This window comes from Pinus tabuliformis, chromosome 5_2 (genome assembly GCF_031772625.1).
Source record: "Pinus tabuliformis cultivar Carrire ecotype Pingquan chromosome 5_2, CPIR1, whole genome shotgun sequence".
NCBI lineage: Eukaryota > Viridiplantae > Streptophyta > Pinopsida > Pinales > Pinaceae > Pinus > Pinus tabuliformis.
In genome coordinates, this window is record NC_142306.1 from 1044156170 (window position 1) to 1044164385 (window position 8216).

Below are 8216 nucleotides of genomic sequence, written 5' to 3' on the forward strand. Positions count from 1 at the left end.
AGTGATGTGGTTGAGACAACTCATGACACAACTCATTTGATTAATTAAGTGTTTTAGGTTTTCATTCGTTTATATTACAGTCTGTAACTCGTCTCTCTGCTTTCTTCCATAGTTTCCCTTAACTAAACACATTCTCCTTTCTTCTGGTCTGCGTGATATTTGGATTATATAAGTTTTCCTTAAAAGAATTTCATCTTGTGTCCCAAAATTCAATGGGGACATTTGTTGTTTCAAAACTTTATTGGCAATGTACGTTTGTTGTTTACACGACAAGTGTCTTTTTTCCTCATTGTAAAGATGGGTAGGAAGCTCACATTTTGCGGAGGACAACGAGGATGGCGATGAGCAAAACTTTATGATGGGCGTAGAGAGGGATGGAGGTGGGTGAGGGTGATGAGGAAAATATAGGTATTTAAAATAAGATGGGGAAGAGAGGGATGGAGATGGGGAATAGAGGGATGGAGGTGGGAACATATTGTACATTCAAACAGAGTGAAAATCAGGTGAAAGCAAGGATGAGGATGGATTAAGCAGAGACAAAGCAGTTGACATGCACACACTGATTTTATTTTGATATTTCTCGAGATCAAAATTAATCACCTTTTTCTACTTAATGGGATATATGGTAAAATATTATAAACAAATAAATTTCATATTTTTAATAGATTTAATGGAAGGGATTATTTATCTAAAATATGGTTTTAATTTATTTTTATTTTATTCACTCAATGATGTTCCACAACCATCCATTTGAGCTAACTCCTTAGTGGAGTAGATCACTTGTTTAGTTATATGTTGTTGTATTTGACAGGGAATGGTAATTTTGACAGTAGTCGTTGCATTGCCATCTCTAAGACCGCCAGAATGCCAAAAAGGCTCCAACTTATGTCAGAAAGCTTCCAAGTTTCAGGTTGGGATTTTCTACTTTGCCTTGTACGTTCTTGCTGTGGGCATTGGCAGTACAAAGACCAACATCTCCACCATCGGTGCAGATCAGTTCGATGAATTTGATCCTAAGAAGAAGCTTCAAAAGGCATCCTTCTTCAATTGGTGGTTATTTAGTGTGTATTTGGGAATGTTATTTGCAGATAGTTTTCTGATATATATCCAGGACCATTGGGGATTCACTGTAAGATATGTGATTCCCACGGTGGGATTGATTATATCTGTCATATTATTCTTAATAGGTACTCCATTTTATAGACACAAAGTTCAGACTTGGAATCCATTTAATTACATGGTGCAAGTAATTGTTGCAGCAGTTCGTAACTGGAGATTTAATGTGCCATCAGATCCCACAAAAATTCATGAGGCTGACCCCAAAGAGTATGTTGTTAAAGGAAGATTCCCCATTTCTCATACTCTGGCTTTGAGGTGAGTTCAACCATGAGTAATTTTTATTTTCAGTTTGATTATTTTTGTAACTTATTATTAATAATGAGCAGAGGTTACTGTAAAAGAAAAGGAAATACATAATAGAATATCATAAACAAACAAAGTCTCACACATTGTTTCCTTTGACATTTTTTCCTGTGACATTCTTCCTTTGATTTCCTCAAACTTAAATAGCATTAATGTCATTGTCATGTTTCGTGTTATTAGTGTCAGTATTATTTCTCATATGTCTTCATTATTATTATGATTGTTCATAATTAGTCTACTTGGTTATTTTTATTATAACACAGATGAAATGCAGTTATCTTTACCTATTCACCCAAATGAAATAAATTAATGTTCAATCCATATCCATACAAATTAATTTTTCCAAAGCTTCACCACAATATTAATAATTCTCCTTTTCTGTTTTTCTACCTTGCAGATTTTTGGACAAAGCAGCAACAAAGGATGGTTCAACCAGTCGATGGAAGTTGTGTCCTATAATGCAAGTAGAAGAAACCAAGTTGATGCTCCAAATGATTCCAATTTGGGTCCTTTTGTTCATACCAAGCACCTTGATTTCCGTTGGAACCATGCTATTCGTAAAGCAAGGAATGAAGCTAAACAGACATATGGGTTCTCATTTTCAAATCCCTGCAGGCTCGCTCACATCATTTTTCACTTTATCAATGTTGGTATCCATTATAGTCTACGAAAAAGTGTTAGTAAGGGTTTTCAGAAAATTCACGGGAAACCCCTGAGGCATCACAATCTTACAGAAGATGGGTATTGGCATCTTCGTCCACATGGTATGCATGGAAGTGGCCTCTGTAACCGATGTGAAATGGATCAGTGTTGTGAAAGCTCATGGTTTTGAAGGCTATAGAAAACAAGTATCCCCACTCCTTGTTTTCATTTTGCTTCCTCAGTTTTTGTTTGAAGGCATAACAAAAGCCTTTCTTGAGACAACAAAGTTAGAATTCTTTTATGATCAAGACCCCGAGAGAATGCAGAGCATAGTAACTGCATTATACATTATATTGTAGTAAATTAGGGTTTAGGGGATTTTTAAATACATTTTTTTTTGAAGGTACAACTAAGATCAGTGGAAGAAAGGGCCACACCAGCTGGGTTTTAAACAATCTGAACGCATCTCGTATTTACTATTATTATGCCTGCATGGCTATTCTTAGCTTTGTAAATTTTATATTCTTCCTAATTGTCTCTAGGTTGTATGTTTACAAGAGAGAAACCAACGAAGCATTCAACAACCATAGCCCTGTCCATCCAGTAGCAGTGGAACGTCATGATTCGCCTGCGGGTATCAAAGGTGGCAAAGACGAAATAGAGATGAGTAATGTAATAAACTGTTGAAGATGATGATTAGCTGAGTTAGTAGAGATAAGGAATGTAATAAACTGTTGAAAAATAATGCTCTTGAGTTATGTGGCATAGATTATAGGTCACTAGATTAGAAGGAAGTCAAAATTAACTCATCTAATTTGTCAGAATTAAACTCAGCTAATTAATTAAAATTAAAGTAAGATGAAAATTTCCATAGTTGTTGATCCATCAAGTGAACTATAAAAGCCACTCCTTGGATGCTATCTATTGAACAATAACATTCTATTGGTTTCATGGCGATCATATAATGCTTGTAAATTACAATCTATTGAACATGCAAGCTTTTTCTAGGGTAAATGTAATTGGAATGAGGATGAATCCACAAATAATGAAAACGTGGAGCAAACTCGACACCTATGGAGTAGAACTCAAGTAAGACTAAACTACTTATGACACCTAGCAAACAAGAAATCAATTAAGATGACACCTAACCAACAACTAACTAATAATGAGATTAATATCTCAACATCCCCTCCTAATCTCAACTGTTACATGTAGTGACACTTACAATGCCTAGTTGTTCTCTTTGAAATTCAAATACATTCTTGCCCAATGGCTTTGTGAAAATATCTACTAGTTGATATTTGGAACCACAGAAATCAAGTACTATGTCCCCATTATTGACAAGCTCACGGATGAAATGAAAACAAGTGTCAACGTGCTTGCTCTTTTTGTGGAATACATGATTTTTGATAAAGAAATTGTTGAATTTTTATCACAATAGATTGGACTTGGCTCATTCTAAATATTTGAAATAGCTTTCAATAATCTTCTCAACAACACAGCTTGACAAGCGGCTGAATTTGCTACTACATATTCTGCATCTGTAGAAGATATTGAGAGAATTTACTGTTTGTTGGATTCCCATGAAATCAGATTGGTTCCAAGATGAAAAGCATACCCTCAAGTGCTTTTGAAATCATCTAAACTCTCTGCATAATCGTTGTAACCTGAAAGTAAACAATTTTTAGAATGCGTATAAAACAAACTATAATCTATTGTCTCGACAATATACCTTAATATCCTTTTTGCAACCTTCCAATGAGAAATCTTAGGTGATTGCATAAACCTCGAGACAAAACTTGATGCAAACATAATATTAGGTCTACTTGAAGTGAGATATAACAAGCTACCAACTAGACTTTTATACAGTGTGGATCCACTGGTGGTGCTACATCTTCTTTGCTCAGTTTTGTGCCATGAGCAACTGGTGTATCTGCAAATTTGCTATTGGTCATTCTGAACTTTTTTATGATATCACTGGCATATTTTTGTTGATCGACAAAAATTCCATTAGCAGATTGGTGAATTTCAATTCCTAAGAAGTATTTCATGACTCCTAGACTTGTCATATCAAACTCTTTTTGCATTGCTGCTTTGAAATCTTCTAACATCATATTTCCTGTATAAAGAAGATAACCTACATAAACACATACTATTAGAATATTACCTTCATGCATTTTGGTATACAAAGTTGGATCATGATTGTTTATGAAAAGACCACTTTTGATGAGATAGGTGTCAATGCGACTATACCAAGTTGTTGGAGCTTGTTTCAAACCATACAAGGCTTTCTTCAATCTGTATACCTTATGCTCCTATCCTGGAACTTCAAAACTAGGAGGTTGCTCTACAATAATATACCATTTAGGAAAGCAGATTTTACATCAAGCTGATAGACTTTCCATTTGTGCTGAGCTGTTGTGGACAAAATGGTTCTGACAGTGTCTAACCTTGCTACTGGAGCAAAGGTTTCACCATAGTCAACACCAAACTATTGTGAGAATCCTTTGGCAACCAACCTTACCTTATGTTTCTCAATTTCTCCTTTTTCATTCAGCTTGGTCTTATATACCCATTTTACACCAATTCTGGTTTTGTTTCTTGGAAGATCAACTAATTCCCAAGTCTGATTCTTCTCTATGGCAACAATTTCTTGGTTCATTGCTTCTACCCAATGTTTTTGTTTAATTTCTTCAAAATGAGTTGGTTGAGATGAAATAAATGAAAACATTTTATGCTAGTCAAACTCATGCTCCTGCTCATATATTTCTCTTATACTTCTTGTTTTCTAATTGTCTTCTGAAGATGTCGAATCACTGGTGGATTCAATGCTTGAAGATGCACCATTTTCAGAATGGTATGGATCTTGTTCAACTTGCAATCTTGGTGGCTATGGTGGATAAAAAGACTGATTTGAGGCTTCATCAACTTGATCAGACCAAGATTTATTTTCAAATAATTTTACATCTCTGCTTAAAACAAACTTCTTTGTAACTGGATTATAAACTCTGTAGGCCTTTAACTGTTGACATCTAATCATCAGAATTGGGTGAATATAATGTAAATAGATTAATAAGTAATATGAACAATCATTGGGAGATGAAGTGAACAGTCTCTCCCTCATGTATATAATGAAGACCTACCTGAAAGAATAATACACACGAATCAATTTTGGTTGAGGAGTTACTACCTGGTCTAACATCAGTATCAGAGCCAACTCCCAAAATTAGGTTTTGTATAACTCATGATGTCAGTTTCTACCTATGTTCTGCCTATTTTGCAGAATTCACACCTGCCCATCTGACCAAATTCAGTTTCCCATATATACGCTGCCCCTTGCTCCAATGCACAACCAGCTCTCATATAATCTATGGTAGGTTTGAGAGCATGTTTCTCCACCTGCTATTCACCATTATTCTCGTTGCTCATAAACATCTGAACGTTGCTCCCTCCATATGCTGCTCCTCCAGTTTGCACGGTGAGACCTGCTACTGCTCGTGTTTCTTATCGAGGAAGGCATGGTCCAGAGTGTGCGTAGAGGAATCGTACATCAACTCGAAACTGTTAAATATTTCCACAACAAGACTGCGTTGGACACCAATAACGTATCCGAAAACCCTAAGGATGTTTCCGCCCTATGCAACACTCTGCGCCTTGAGCCTCGTGTGATGGTCCAAAATGTTTACAACTACCAGTGGATGGAGCTTAAACAGTTTCATTAGGTTATGCATTTTCCTGTCTGACATTGGTATTATACAACAACGCTTCACACGAGTCTGCTTGCTTGTTTGACATTTCAAAATGGAAGGGGTCAGTGTTGGTGGTGAGAGGAACAGTTTAATCGAGGAGTTAATCAAGGTGACTGATTTAAATTCTTTAGTGCTTTAACACAGTGTAATGCCTCTCAACCTTTAATTGAAGAATGCAACGTGTGGTAACACTGTGAGGGTGCATTGAATGGCATAAATGGTGTGTTTGAGTGGTATGTTATGCGTTGAAAAAAAAAATGTTTTGAAAGTCCATGGTTACACTATTCATGCATTGGTGTAATATCTTGTAATGGCTATGCGTGAGACCATGTGCACAATAGTACTATGTTTTAATACTCTAAGTGTTTTCATTATAGCACTATATTTCAATATAGTACTATCATACCAATGCCTCTTTGAATTGTAATTAAAAAAAAAAAATTACCACTAGAAGTACAATTTTATTGTATATTGGCAGAAGTATTTTTCTATCAGCAGAAGTATTTTTACAGTACACAGATTTTTGCCAGCAGAATTTTTTTTTTTTTTACAGTATGCATTCAATCATATCTATTGTGGGAATAGTTCTCACTGGCAAGGAGAACTATCCTGAGTGGTCCCGGAAGATAAAACACACCCTCATTTTCAATGAGTTGTGGAAAGAAGTGTGTGTCGAAGACGAAGACAATGAACCAAAACAACCTACCTCACACAAAGAGCTCGTCATTTAGGAAAACAAGAACAACAAAGCTTGTGCATTAATCGTAGCATCTGTCAATGAAGAGGAGAGTTGCCATATTTCGTCATTTTCAACTGCCTTTGAAGCCTTACAAAAGCTGAAATAACTTTATGACTCACATTCTGCACTAGAAGTTGTTCAACTCATGATTAAACTCTTCACTCTTGAACTGCAAAATAATGATCCTCTTACTCTTGCATCTGAAGTAAAGTCTATAATGCATGATATCAAATCCACTAAGGTTGAATTGGATATTCCTCTTATCGCTTTTCTCAAGGCACATTATCCTATTTACTCCAATTATCTTGAGTCATTACAAGCAAATGGAAATCTCGAAGATATCACCTTTGACTCTCTTGTGAAAAAGTTTGCTGGAAGAGAGAAAGCTTTTGGAAAGAAGATAGTCCCTGAATCTTCTGAAGAGGCTGTGTGTCTTGTTCATAAAGAAAAGCATGTTGCTCAAGATTCTTCAAGAGGAAGAGGTGGTCGAAGAGGAAGAGGAATATATTTCAGAGGTAGGGGGCAGACACTCTCAAGGAGAAAAGGAAGATTTGCACTGCATACACTGCAAAAGAAATGGATCACATGATGCCTCTACATGCAAGCTACCATGGGACAAAATTGAGCAGCAAAGAAACCAAAAGAAAGGTAAAACTGATGATATAACAAAGGTAAAGCACTTGAATTCGCTCACTATGTTGTGGCATAATGTAACATTCGAGTAAATGAAGATTTATTTAATGCTTCACTTGCTTCTTGGAAAGATGATTGGTTGCTTGATTCAGGAGCAACTCGCCACATGACTCATAGAAAAGATTTTTTTGAAGAATTTACTGACAATGTTGATGGAGCAGTATACTTTGCAGACCAATAAAAAATCAAGCCATCAGCGCTTGGCACAATCAGGCTTAAACTGCCTGGTCTTCCAGAATTTCTTCTGCATCATGTTCTATATCTCCCATAGCTCAAGAGAAACTTGTTGTCCTTGGTCCACATCCGCCAGCAAGGTCACTCCATTCATATGTTTGATGGCAAGCTTGAGATAAGAAAAGCATCTAACCACTCACTTTTCATGAGGGGAATAAACGAAGAAAGGCTTTTCAAGCTGCAAGGAACCTCTGCTCGTGCACAACATTTCTCATACAATTCTCATCATGAAGAAGGTACAATTCCATCAAGTTTATTATGGCATGCTAGATTTGGACATTTGAACTATGATAGCCTCCGCTTGTTGAAGAAAAATGGTGTTGCTGGTTTTCCTACAATTCCTAGGAAATTTAAGCAATGTGATGCTTGTATTCTAGGAAAGCATAGCAAATAGTCTTTTCATGATTCACATTCAAGAGCACATAGAAAACTTGAACTCATTAATTCAGATTTATGTGGTCCAATGCCTGTTCCTTCTGCAAATGGAAATAAATATATGATGACATTTATTGATGACTACACCAGAATGTGTTGGGTCTATTTATTGAAGAACAATTCTGATGCTTTTCAAACATTCAAGAAATTTCATAAATGGATTGAAAATTATGCACAATCTCATATTGGGTCTATTCGCACTGATAATCGAGAAGAATACACATCAAATGAATTTGAAAACTATCTTCGCCAACATGGGATCAAACATCAAACAACTGTACCTTATAATCCCCAATAGAATG

At 36.0% G+C, this 8216-nt stretch overlaps 1 pseudogene; it reads left to right on the forward strand.

Moving 5' to 3' along the window:
* Positions 1–422: 422 nt before the first annotated feature.
* On the forward strand, positions 423–2751 carry LOC149162816 (protein NRT1/ PTR FAMILY 5.2 pseudogene; annotated as a pseudogene).
* Positions 2752–8216: the final 5465 nt, after the last annotated feature.